This window comes from Cygnus olor, chromosome 4 (genome assembly GCF_009769625.2).
Source record: "Cygnus olor isolate bCygOlo1 chromosome 4, bCygOlo1.pri.v2, whole genome shotgun sequence".
Classification (NCBI taxonomy): Eukaryota; Metazoa; Chordata; class Aves; order Anseriformes; family Anatidae; genus Cygnus; species Cygnus olor.
Window position 1 is genome coordinate 42,872,686 of NC_049172.1, and position 14,391 is coordinate 42,887,076.

The 14,391-nt window shown below is 39.0% G+C and overlaps 1 long non-coding RNA gene across 3 annotated transcripts in view; it reads left to right on the forward strand.

Moving 5' to 3' along the window:
- Positions 1-3,690: 3,690 nt before the first annotated feature.
- The window catches only part of LOC121069259, a 34,019-nt gene continuing 23,318 nt past the window's right edge, over positions 3,691-14,391 (forward strand). For all 3 annotated transcript variants that reach the window (XR_005819361.1, XR_005819362.1, XR_005819363.1), the window contains exon 1: positions 3,691-3,773. This is a non-coding gene — a long non-coding RNA (uncharacterized LOC121069259). The remainder of the gene's footprint in view (positions 3,774-14,391) is intronic.

A 14,391-nucleotide genomic window follows, 5' to 3' on the forward strand; every position in this document is an offset into this window, starting at 1 on the left:
AGAAAAAAAAAAGTCAAATAAGTAAATAGATAGATAGATAGAGGGGAAAAATAATAATAATAAATAAATAAATAAATAAAAAGCAGTTAAAATCCCTGTTGTCATTTTCTAGAGTAAGCTCAAGGGTCCTACAGGCAGGACCTTCTCTGAGCAGATGCAATGGAGTAACTCAGAGGAGATCTGAAATGTGCAGTAACATAATGACCTCATGCTGATCTCCTCTCCTGTGTCTTGTTTTTACAATTTTAGTACAACAGCTTTGTTACAAAAGGAGTAAACAGATCTTTGTCAGCTCCCCATGGTAGAATTGCACAGCCTGTTAGATGCTGGGGAGCTACATGGCAGAAATGATTAAATACCCTTTTCTTACGAAAGCACCCATCTTCTATGACTCATCTCTTTTCAATTCACCTTAAGCACCATTTAATTTTAAAACTGAAACTTTGTACGTAGCTTGAAGGAGTCATAGACAAGACAAACAGAAAGCAGTGGTGCTCCAAGATTATATTAGTTCTTACCAGAAAAGTTATGAAGCACAATACCTAAAAATACATGCACAATCTATTTAAAGCATTGTTATATTTGCTCACTCTTTAGTTTCCTTTGGGAGCTAGCTGTGTTGTGGCTGCATTCAGGAGCAAGTCTTCAATCTCATGGCCCTGCGGTTACAGGAAAATGGCAGCTGAGGATCACATTTTTGTTTTATACAGCTGTACAGCAACACTTTAGGCACCCTTTAATTAAAGGGTAAAAGTTAACTGAACTTTGTTTGCTTTCCCACAGTGGACTGCTTTATGACAGGGATGAAGGATGGTTCATGGTTAAGAAACTGGCTTTACACTTGGGGATGAAAGTTTGGTTCCTGAATGTTGCAAGGGTTTTTGTGTTTCCATGTGCAAATTTTTTAGGGCAGGGCTGTCAAAAGTAATGAATGATTTCAGTTTCCTCCAGATGAGGTTGCCCAACTGAAGACAATTTAGTGGATAATAATAATGGATTTAATGAACAATTTCCTGGATTTTCCAAGAAAAACTGAGCATCAGCATTCCTCAAAATAAGGTCCCTTTGTCTTCAGCTGGGTAGTGCAGATTTCCTCCTAACATTCCTACATGCTTTCTGAAAATCTAGCCCAACATCACTGGGGCTCAATTGCCTATCTATATTAGGAGAAAATTCATATCATTTTCTCCATCCTTTATCTTTTGTTTGTTTTTATTTTTGCCTGCTTAGCTGCAAATCCCATATAATGTGCCAGTGTGTAGTGCCTAGAATTGGGTTCTCAGATCCTGTCTGATGATTTTTAATGTTACTAAAGTGCAAGTGTCTCAGTATCAAACTCATACATTTTTATATGCATCTTTTTCAGTGCTTTATATAGAAAAATCCTGTACACCTGCATCCAATTTGGGTGTGGGATAGTTGGCATAAAGAAAGCTGCTGGAGTGCCTTAGAAGCCTTTTCTTGCCATGACGCTGTGGCTTCTGTCAGATTCCCTTCCCTGCTTTTTGTGTTGCTGCCGTGGCTTGGGCTGCACACAGAGGCAGCAGCCGGCGTTTGAGCGGACACATGGAGACCATCGACTCCATCCCACAAGAGCAAATGGGCTGCCAGGGAACAAACATCCCCCAGGGAAGATAAGCAGATTACTTTAGTCCTCACATTTCTGCCACACTCTCCTGAGTGATCAGAAGGACACCACAAGAAGCGCTCTGAAAAGCACTAATCTGCTTCAGCACACTTCATTAAAACTGAAATCCAATCAGCTGAAATATGCCACACTTTAACAGAACCAAAAGGACTACAGAAGACTCAAACTGTTCTTTACTAGCTTGTGTTTGCAAAAGGGAAAAGCAGCACTGTGGGGCACTAACCCTGATGCCAGTGAAGCGCAGTCCATGTAGCTCATTCATGCACACCCCACAGGAAACCCTAGTTAGGAAGCCATATGCAGAAGAAAATATAGAACAGAATAGAATAGAACAGTTGAACGGGACCTACAAAGATCATTGAGTCCAAGTGCCTGACCACTTCAGGGCTAACCAAAAGTTAAAGTACATTATTGAGGGCATTGTCCAAAGGCCTCTTGAGCGCTGACAGGTGTGGGGCATCAAACACCACTCTAGGAAGCCTGGGCCAGTGTATGGCCTTTCTCATGGCAAAGAAGTTCTCCCTAATGGCCAAAGCGAACCTCCCCTAGCACAGCTCTGTGCCGTTCCCACACGTCCTGCCACCAGTGAGCAGGGAGCAGAGGCCGGCACCTCCCTCTGTGCTTCCCCTCCTCAGGAGGTGCAGAGGGCAGGGAGGTCGCCTCTCAGCCTCCTCTTCTCCAGGCTGGGCACCCCACGTGTCCTCAGCCTCCCCTCACAGGACAGGCCTTCCAGCCCTTTCACCAGATACATTGCCCTCCTCTGGAGGCTTTCAAGTATCTTAACATGCTGTCAGTATTGTGGAGCCCAGAGCTGCTCTCAGTGCTCACCGCAGGCCCTGTTGCTTTGGACCCACGCAATCCATGTCCATCCTGTTGCCCCAGCCCCACAGCCTGGCAGGTGTGGACATGACAGCACCAGTCAAAGCACAGAAAGCGCCAGAGGGGTCTGCCCAGGACAGGAATCAGCTCCAGTCTCTGACAGCTGGCCTCCAACAGTACTGGCAGCACCAGTATGCTATTGCTAGGTGTGTGGGTAGCTGCTGGCAGCTACGGTTAACAGCATCTAGCTGGGTCTTGGCCTTGTGAACCGCCAGCTAGAACAAATGGTATTTCTCCGAAGATTTCCAACGTCTCCGTCACTGGCTTCAGGGCTAGATCAGAAATAGCTCACACATGGCTTTACTCTTTGACCTGCCATTCCTGCTGCAAAGCCATAAACAAGCACTGGGGTCACATGGGGGAAGAGCCTAGCATTTCAGGGCAGGGGGAGGCTCGTACTACTTACACAGTTCAAACTCCAGCAGAAATAAAACTATTTATTTAGGGGTAATTTATCGCGATCATTAATATTAGTTGTGATTCAGAGGCGGCAAAGACAGCAGATCTCCCAGTCCATTCCAACTCCAGTTGTTATGCACAATCCTGTCTGTTAATCCTTGGTAAAATACTCTATCTAAACAGTCCACAAGCTTTATTGCAAAGTGTTAAAAACCTAATGGTCTTCATCTACTAACTTTTAATTTCTGGTCTGAAATGGAGAGCTTTACAGCAGCTTTGTTTAAATTATGTGAGTTTAGAGAGCACTTAAATTCAGCCTTGAACTGACCTTGTTGTACAAACTGTAATTTTTTTGGCACCAAAGCCTCAGGCTGCAGTCTGCTGCTGGTTGCGTGCTGTATTGTATCTTTTCAGATGCATCCCCTGAATGCATCTCCCACATATTTGCAGAAAAGGACTGTTTCCTGTTCAAGTCCTGATGCCCTGCCAAACGTTCATTCTCAAGTAAGTAGTGCAATGAATTATCTCTTCTTCCATACTGAATAGCAGCCCCAAAATAATCCACAGGTTAAACTGGGAGCTCTTGGAGCTATAGAGACACATGGAAGGCTTGGAAGTTCTGTCTTGGAAACATGAGAAAAATTTGACCTTCTAATCACCACGTGATCATACCATGCATGCCTGCAGACATCTGCTTGACCACATGTACGTTCTTCCTGTAAATAAAAGAGTGAAATTAGAACTTGCAAGCCTCAGGAAATTTTATTATTTCACATTTTGTTCGTTTCAAATGAGGAGGAAGCTGAAACAATGATCTCTCCTGTACTCTTCAGTGACCCCCCTCAAAGTGAGTATCTAGACTTTCCCTGGCAGTATTTTTGAGAAGAAAATGGTAGCTTAATGGAAATAATGCAGATTTCTATTGGATTTCTATTCTGACAGAAAATTATGGTCCACAAATTTAGGTGTTGGTTTTATTTTTGAACTGCTTTCTATGGAGTGTATCTTGAGGTATACTTTTGCATTCTTGAATTTTTGCCATGCCTGTGACATATTTGCTTTTCTTAATTATTTTTAAATAAGTGCTGCCAGGAGGTAGGACCTTCTTAAGCTTTCCCTCTGAATATCCTCTCGTTTCTTCTGGGCTCCTAGTATCATTCAGAGTCACCTAGGAGCTTCCAAAACACACCAAGGAAACCCTGAGCAGTGAAATTATGATACTTGAAATGAAGGATAAAAACATCACCAGGAGCTCACTGCAAAAATGGCACTGTTACTCCTTGCTGGTGAGTGCAGCGATGCTGCTCTCAGGCACCTTCTCCTGCGAGGTGGGAACTGCTGCCCCTCTCCTGGTGGAAGGTCCACCACCACCTTGGCTCTTGACATGAAACAGAAGAAGAAATGGTAGATAGGGATAGGGATAAAGAACTTGAACTAGAATAGAATAGTTCAGTTGGAAGGGACCTACAAAGATCATTGAGTCCAAATGTATCTGTGAATATAAGGCAGCTTAGTGAAAGAAAATAAACCATGTATTTTTAATTACTGAGAAAAGTCTTACATTTTCCCCAGTATGCACATCAATGCATGAGGCACAATGGTGTTTGTATCTTGACTTTGTATTGATCTTTTATTTAAAAAGATCTATGTCCCAATGCAGAGAGGCTTTCTCAAGCTGAGCATCTAGCATTACTGAAAGCAGGAAATACGTGTGTTATTTGACAGGGGATTCTTGTTTATTTTTACATTGAAGAATAAAATCTTCCTCCCAGAAACATGCCAAGGTTTCCATTTCAGGGATAAAAATACTTCCATTTCCCTTCAGAAGATGACTGCTATTACAGAAATTGAGATAGAATGTTTCTCCCTCTATTTTCTTTTTTCTTCTCATACATGTCTATACATTGACCTAACCAATAATGAATACATATAAAAGCTACATAACAATACAGCTATTATTGGATTACCAGGTAGAATAAGGACTAGTTTAGCAGCTATGAATATGTGGCACACGCTGGGTTAAGAAAAGTTTGAACTGCAAAGTTTCTAAAAGCCTGGTTTTCCAGAACTACTGAGATGGTGGCATTTTGCCAGGCTGATTTACAGACATGGCTCATTTTTATTTTTTCAAGCTGTCTTCTGCTATCACTCTGGCTACCCAGATGTCATACATTTATGAGTTCTGAAGAAGTTCAGAAATAAAAATGATGAGCTTCTTGCAAAGATATGCAATCTCTCATTAAAAACAGCTACTGTTTCAGAAGACTGGTGGATAGGTAATGTTTAAAAAAAGAATTCAGACACAATTAAAACCATTAGAGTAGTAAGGGTTACATCAATACCTGGAATATGTGGTTGAAGTGTTACTTATAAACAGAATAGCAAATTGTCTGGTGTCATAACAGACAGTTTAACCAATGTTTTTTTTTCAAGTAAAAAAGCATCTCACTTTTCATCAGAAGCTTTAAACTGGAAAAATCAAGCGATTCATAAAGAAAACTGGTTGACACAATCTGCTGGGGTTTACCAAGAAATCCTTATCCTGAAGTATATATCACATTAAAGGCAAAGCATTTTCATGAATCACAAACCTGGCACAAATTTAAAGAAGCAGTGTTTTAGGTTCACTTAAAAATATTACAAGGGTCAGTATTAGATTCAATGTGTAATGTATTTACTAATCATCTGAACGGAAGGTGGGTAGAGAAGTAAGACTACTCGATGGTGACGGAAAGTAATGAAATGAGAAACAACAAAGGTCAGTGCTGAAGGAAAATATTTACTTGCCTAAGTCCAAAAACTTCACTTTAGGAAAGGAACCTGATATTCACTGTGCAGCTGTAGTTAGTGACATGCAAGTATCCTTTTCTTCCTATACGTGGGCATACCCATCCAAAAGTGAAATAATAGAGCAAGTGGATACACAGGGAAAAATAATTATATCAGAATTCAGAGTAAAGCTTCAGATAAAAAAAAAGATGAGTCGAATATTCATTAGGTGATTTTAGAAAAAGATATTGCAGATTCAGCATGAAAGACATTCAGAGAAGGGCAATAAGAATGGTCAATGGCATGGAAAAAGTTCTTGTTCAGAATGACTTGAAAACCCTTAAGACTGTTTCAATTAAAGGAGTTTAACAACACTGGACACAATAATAGAAATATTTCAAATAAGGGGAGCAGGTAAAGAAGTATGAGAAGCTTCTGCTTCTTCTGTGATTATTCAAAATGATGACAATTTATGAAAATGGAAAGCACTAAATTCAAATTGAAAGAAAGAGAATATTGGAAAGTCAAACCTGACAAGGTGGATTGATAGTAATGTAGGTTAAAGAAATATCAGGAAATTTGATTTAAAAAAATGGAAAAAATAAAAGTACTTCAAAGTTTATGTCAATCTCCAAAGAGCAGAATGACCAACATGTGAGCCTCCCAGACACACATAATCCCTCTGAGAATGTTTTCTCCATGTTCTCATGTATCTGGCTGTGGTTTGTGTTCTCATGCATCTGGCTTGGTGTTGTTGTATCTGGCTTTGTGGATTCGTCATAGCAATCTGTCTGTTTCTAAATTACCTATGGCCATAGGTGAATGAAAACAAACAAACAAGTCTTCTCTTCCAAAATACTAATAGTCAAATTTCAGTTAGAAATTTGACTATTAGAATAAAATTACATCAGCTCTACTCAGGGGTATGGCAAAGTACCTTTTAATATGCTCAGCCAGCTCTTTAATCTTGATAAAGACCCATTTATAACTATGTATAATATTTAGTTATGGACATTTATTTTGGGGGGTCTGGCAGGTAAGGCTGGAAATTAGGAGCCAACATAACATAGTTGTGGGAGGCATCCAGAAACGCATAGCATAATTGATAGGGAGAGCAGGAAACATTGCTAGTTTGGTTTCTTGTATGAAAGCTGTTCCTGTATTTATCTCTGTTAGGATTTTTAGAATGAGGGTCTCATCAAATCTCTGGTTTTTTGATTGCTATGTAGATCACCATCAAAAAAGACCTATAGATGGAAAGATACAAATGGAGGTCTGCAGCTTGTAACTTTGCAGGGTTAAAGTAACTTGAGGAACAGGGTCCTTCTAGAATTCAGGCCAGAAAAGTCCAACATAATAAAAACAATATATGTAATGCAGGGGTATTATAGCACAATGTCTCTGCCTGGCAATATTTTTAAACCTATTTTTCTGTTAACTTATTTAAATATCTGCCGGCTTGAGTTCTCATACACAGTGTCCCGAGGCATTAATCTCCTTAATAAAATGCTATGCATTCCCACTGAAGCCAGTAACAGAAAAATAAAAGGGAACCTGTGGTCATATTTCACCATAAAAACGATCTTAAAGAATTGCTGAGTGTACGGTCTAAAATGTTTTGTAAGTTCGCTAGCTAACCCTTTCTCTGGAGACAGAGTAATAATGAGTATGTCCCAGGGAAATAAGAAATAGCAAGACCATGCAAGGTGAAAATATAACTAGAAGAGCTAATGCATGACTATTGATTTTTTTTTGCAGATTCTCTGCTGCTGCAAGTTGCCATTGTCCTATCGACATCAAAGTGCCACCACTGCAGGATCTGTCCCTGTATGGTCACAGAAGGAGCTCAAATGGCTTTATGAGCTATTTCGCATGTGCAAAAATATGCGCGTGCTCATGCTGGTATGGCTGTGCCTACAGTGCTACACCAGAATGCAAAGCCCTCTTGCAGGGTCCAGACGAAGTCTTGCAGAATATCAAAGAGGCCAATTACAGAAATGTCTGGGCATGCTGATGGGATGGTGTAGTTAACTCCTACTGTAGTGAGACTGTTCAAGAAGAAGCTACAAAGTTCTTGGGTCAATAGTTTTACCATTTGTACCTTTTACCCAAGGAACTCTTTTTCCTTCTCTCTCTGGCAGTCTCCCCTCTGCATCACTTAGGCACTTTCAGGCTACATCAGAAATCTCTTCTTGAGCACACAGAGCCGTATCAGACTCCATCAGTAAGATTTGAATTCTCCCTCGCAGTTTCTGAAGGTGCACGGAGACAGCTATGAAGGGGCCTGCTAAACTAACTTATCAGACAAAAATGACACAAAGAGCTGTCAACGTGTGCTATGGCTTGCTGAGTACTGCAGGGAGCAAAGAGGACTCATGCCGTGTGAGGGCTTGCTGGTGGCTGGGCTGTGTCTGTGTTAGAGCTCAGTGCCAAGAGCAAGAGGGATCCTGACATCTCTGCCTGATTCTTGAATCTGTTTGAACATCATGACAAAGGGAGAAAGAATTAATGTTCAGAAATGAATAATTTCCAAGGAAGATGAAATCCTTAATATCATACATAAGATGTTATGAGGCACGGAATATTTGCTGTGCTTAATTTCATCATTCTGTACAACCACATTCTGCTAGAGACACTCATGGGATGGAATGGAGTGGGCCTATATCGCTCAAATAAGACAAACAAATATATTTGGGTTGTAATTTGTATTAGATGATAGATCCTATGGTAATTTTATATCAAATAACTCATTCTTACACTCCCTGAGAGCATGGTTGTTTATAGTAGCCTGTCTGTCCTTCACATCTCCTTTACTGGTGCAGCAGGAAACACGATAGCAAGGGGACTTGCTTGTGACTGATGTATCTGCATATGCAATGGGCACAGGTCATATATAGTTGCAGAATACATGGTAAAGCATTCTTCTGTAAAATTTAGCTATGTGAAATTGCTTTCCAATTCCTTTGCTTCCAATTGCCTTTGGTGGGGATTCGATATATATATTTTTTTTCCTGTAGATTATTTCTGGGCTCAGATAATGAAGCTATAAGCATTTGAAAGCTGTCATTTCTAGTTAAATCTCCATGCTGAAAAGGATTATTACATATCACTGTCTGGGCAGTTTGTGTCAGTATAATTCAGCAGATCAGGGACTGGATACTCTAACTCTGTGAATTGTCACAGTCACTGGACAAGTCACTCTGACTTTAGTGCAGGGTGTTAATAACTATGGATGTTTGTTTTAATAAATCCTTCCTTCCTCTCTCTTCAAATCAGAGCACTTAATTTTCCTTATTTTTTTTTCCCCAATAAAGGACCCCTCCCAGACCCTACTCTGCAAACAACCATTACCTCCAAATCACAAGGAGTAATTTCCCAGGTATTTTCACAGTCAGCCCAGTTCTGATCAAAGAGACAAAAATGATCTCAGAAGTTATCACGAGCAGCACTGCACCTGTTAGTTTCTTGCCACACTCCTTTCCTTGGAAGAAACGGCGTTTTATACCCACTTTACACATTTAAGTAACAAGTCACCAAGCTGCACATTTGTTTGAAGCACAAAGCTGTCTGGCTTAGTAATTAAGCTTGGCACCATTTTGAACAACTGGTCACATCCAATGGCAAAACAAGAATGAGTACCCAAGACTCGTACCCAAGATAGTTTCAAGCAGATATTTGCTGTGACACTGAGGGAAAAGTTTGAACAATCAATAAATATTCATTGATTAGACTTTCCTTTTTGTAACATCTGAATGGTTAAAGACATTTATGTTCTTCATAGCTCGCTATTTTTCCCTCTAAGATGCAATGCAATCATATTTCTCTGCCAAGTAAAAATGGCATAATTTCCCAAATGGGTAAAAATTCCCCTCAGTTATTGCTAAAATTTCCTATATAAAAAAGGAAATTACGTTTCTGAGAGCCTGGGGATTGAACACAATTTTCCAGAGTCAGTCAGACCGTCCCACTTACCTATAATGCAGTGCTTTTGAAATCAGCTACACAGCATGGTATGTGACAGTATCCTGCATCTAATTATGTTCCAGTTTATAAGAGGGTGTGAAACAAGCCTGCTATCTCTTTATATTGCACTTACACTTCTAATTATATCTACAGCTTGTTATCAAAAATATAATTAGGCAAGGTGCCAATAGGTCATGGAGCTGCTTTAGTAACTGTGGCTGGCTGGCTAACTGCCTGCAGTTAACAATTGGGCTGATACACGCCAATCGTTGTTATTATGGGAAATCTATGCAACTGATGGATGTTCACTGTTTCCAAAGCATTCAAACATTCTGCTTATTTTTACTTCAAATTACTTACCACTCTCCTTTGAAAGGGCATAGGCAGCAGCAAAGATAATTAAACAACTGTTAGTTACTAATTAAATAAAAAAATAAAGTTTACTAATTAAAACAAAACAAAACGAAAAACTCTAAGCCTTACTTTCTAACAAGGAGGGAGTTTTTGCAAGATCAAGGTTAGCTGGTTGGATTATTGGTCTCTTTGGAAGAGATACATCGAAACCATGCCTGAATGCAAATCCAGGCACTTATTAAATAGTTCTAACTCATTAATCATATGCTTGTACTGTGTGGGGGTTTTCTATCCAAGAAATGAATAAACAAAGACAAGTTAGGGAGCTTGATTCTTCCACTCTTACTCTCTGTAAGCACTATCTATACAAGTACTCTTGCTTAATTCAGTGGGATTACAGGTAGGGTTGAATGCTTGATTTGAGACATTGCTTCCCTTACAGTACATTTGGTAGCGTGAGTTTACCGATTCATGTTAGAAATCACTTGGCCTTTCTTTGCCTTTTTGCTTTGAACTGAAGTCAGAGGTGCATGCAACCACACATATTTTAGCTAATTTTAGCTAAGCTTTCCAGATGGGGACTCATATTTCACAAGTACAATTCAAAGCAGTATGTACCTTTGATCAGTTCTTTATAGTAAGAAGAACAGAGAATTGTAAATGCAAACTAATTCAAGTCAATTTTGACCAACTTAACACACTTTTTTAATACTGAAACCGAGTCTTCCAAGGAGCAGACTGAATCAGGACTACTTAAATTCAGTCTGTAATATGGAGAATCTGAGACTTCTGTCTCAGTCTGGGATGATCCCCTGCCTAACATGGTATCTGGACATCTTTAAATCCCTGTAGAAGTCTGGATTCAGACCAGGATCTAGACATCATGAGTAGCAAGTGGCTATGTGTTATTTTTGTACAATACCATCCTGGAGGTGAAAGGCATTTCAGAGGTCACTTTGTACAAGGAAGGCCAATTAGATTCACGTCCTTTATGTTAGATAATTATGCAAGTTCTTTCTCAAGACATTCAGGGATGAGGACTGTAGACCTGCCCAGGTGACCTATTTCAGTGCTTCCAAAACTTCACTCACGGTAAACTTTTCTTACTGCCTGCTGTGACTCATTCCAGTTTCAACCCATTATTTCTTGTCGTAGTGAGTCAACTAAAAATTTTCTGTTTTCTGAATTGTTATTAGCATTTGGAAGTCATAAAGTGCTGTAATTGAGGATACTATTGTGAATTCAGTTTCAAGGTATAGAGTTAGCCCTTCACAGTTTTCTATAGTTAACCATGCATACAGTGAGGGTTTTTTTCTAGGACCTATCCAAATCATCAGCAAATTGTCCTCTGACCTCGTCTCTGAGAATTTTGTATTCTTAATCACAGGTACTGTAAGTAAATGTAAGTATTGTAATCACGTAATTAAATAGAAATCTCTCACTATTGCAGTCTGTATTATTATTATATGAAACTCTCTTTTGTAACTGAGGGCTCTTCTTCATTTTTAACACTTCAAGATATAATGGACTTTTTGGTCAAAGAATTGACTTTTTCCTTTAGTTAAGTTTCAACAATTATCTTGTTTCAGAAAAAAATTCCAATGCACCAGAAACATATCGGCTACATAGCGCTCTGTTTAGAGGTACAGACAAATTTTGCAGTCAGCAGTTTACACGTTGCAGCTTATCTACTACAGCGTTAAGAAGTTGCTTTACAAAGGTCACATTAATGGCTCACATTACCCATTGTAAGTGTCTGACAAAGTTATTCTTTTTTAATCTTTTAATCTTCTGCATAAAAGGGTACAATTCTAATATTGATCAATGAATATCCAAAGTATGCTTTAAATTTCTAAATACTGGGTTAGTATATTCAAAATTTCACTGTATGATAGGCAAAGTCACTTATTAAAAGTTGCTTCTGTTCACCAACTGGACTGATTGAAGTTTCTCAGGACTTTTCGTATGTAGAAGTTCAAGTCATGCTAAGCTTTTTAATTATTCAAATCAGCTGAGTATATTTAGGAAAATGAGATTCAAAGTGGACTTTTAATGGATAATGCCTCCAGTGTGAAGGCTTCGTTTCTAAATTGCATTTGTCATCACAATATTTTTGCATAACCTCAGCTGAAAATGAAACTTGCTTACCTAAATGTGAACAGACAAATGAGCCACAAGAAAACAGATTTTTGTACAGAATATCATTATTTAAGCGTAGCTGCAGATCTAGCTGAGATGTGTCAGCCCTTCCTGAATGTAGAGAAGATCACCATACATTCCACACAGATGTCATGCTGCTAGAAGATTGCTTTCAAATATGTTTTGAAAAGCAGAAAAAAAATAAAAACAAAACACTTGTAAAAAGGAAGTGGAGAGAAATAGCTGAGATACCACCAGTCTCCAGAGAGGGGATCCATCAGCTGGCAGAGGAGTCCTGACAGGGTTCTCATTTTGCAGGCTCTTAGAATTAATAGAAGGGTAGGGAAAGAAGAACCTCCAAAGAATTATTTCCACCTAAAGGTAATTGTCTCAGCTAAGTGAAATGCATCTCTCTGAGACATTTCTGTCCTTACGGAGGGAGTTCAAACAGCTTTAGAGAGATCCTAAAGGCACATAAGGAAAAACATTGGATAAAAACCCAAGACAAGGAGAGAGGGGAGGTCCTCACCAGCATTTTATATCAAACCGACTGACGTTTCTCCCTGCTTAGCACAGAGGCTGTTTTGCATCCTTCTCAGAAGTTTAACTCTCACCATATGCTGTTATAGGAAGAATTTGGCACCTCACCCAGTGTTCTGAATCCAAGGGCTGGTAACCCAACACCCGCACACAGCAGTGCTCCCCACCACCATACACAAGTCCCCCAGCGCATCTTCAGATCTGCTTTTAAGATTAGATAAGTATTAGATTGAATAACCCGAGACTGGAGTTGGTGACTGGTTTTGCTGTCTTTTGGTCACTGTGAGAACCTTACCAGTCCAGCAGAACATTTTATAAGATTCAGCTTTTTTCTAAATGGCATTAATTGCTGTTTCCCTTCTCAGCTGTGCACTACACTTTCTGGTTTTTGTCTGCCAATTTCATACCAGGGCAGCTGCAGCTCACTTTTGCTGTGTGCAGTTAGTTTGCAAAACAGGTCCAGGATCCTCTGGGATAGCAGACAGTATATAAATATGAAACAATATTGAAAAGCATAGCCAGTTAGCTTCTTGTAAAACTACCTGCCAAAGTAATATAATATTCCAGACTCAATTACATGCACATGAAAGGAAAAATCAAAGTAAAAGACAAAATAAACTCTAAAAGTAATGTGTTCAGTTATTTTTCTTTATTCTTTGACAAATGTACATACATGATTTTTTAAAGGTAAACAGTTGTTTAATCCTAAAACATAGTATGGTAGAATGGATTAGTGTTTAAATAATTAACATTTACACTTTCTAGTGATCCTTGACACTTACAGTGAAGAGCTGGGACTTTACATTCTTGAATCCTCAGTTCAGATACTGCAGTATTTGTTAAGGAATGAGGATAAGAAAGTCAGATTTTTTTTCATTTCCAAAATAAGTGAACTTGAAATGCAGATGTTTTAATCCTGTGCTTGGCTTTATGTGAGCAGTCCTGAGCCTAATATTAATACAGAGTGTAAAATACATTTGATTCTGAACATCATCTGTTTCAGTAAATCAACTTATGCAAATGAAATTCATGATGCAGCAGTAAGATAAAATAGACACTGTCATTACAGTCCACACAAAGAAACCTGCTTCCATTCTACAGTTTCACAGTAAACAGACTGTAAGTTACACAGCTAGTTTAGATGGTAGGTGTAAACATATATTATTCTTCCTACTTTATCTTGTAGTGTAGCCCAGAGGTTTATTCCATATGGTATACAAAATAAACACGGAAGAAATAATCCTCTATCAATTAGAGGTTTCTCTACCACAGCTCGATCCAAAAACCATTGAAATCCCTGGAAAGACTCCTACTGACTTAACTAGGTTTTAGGTCATGATAGTAGAAAATCTATTTACATCTCTAAACTATTTTACAAAGCATCTAATGAAGGAAGACAGAAAAGGATTAAAACTAGCATTCTTCCATTTAGTCAGTATATTCCTCAGGAACCAACACTGAAGTGAGCTCACTAGTACATGTATTTTCAGTGAATTGCGACTCTAGCTAACATACTTGTGGGTTGTCTTTGGAGAAGACAGATAATGTAAAAACCAAAGTTTTCAGTTCTTTCTGCTAAGGCATTAGTTCTGTTTCCCAAAACTAAACAGACGGAAAAGCATAATGAACTTACTTTTAGACCAGATTAAGAATAGATGTGTTTATCCAGCCAAAACTAAGGCTTGTTAAATATCTTGCAT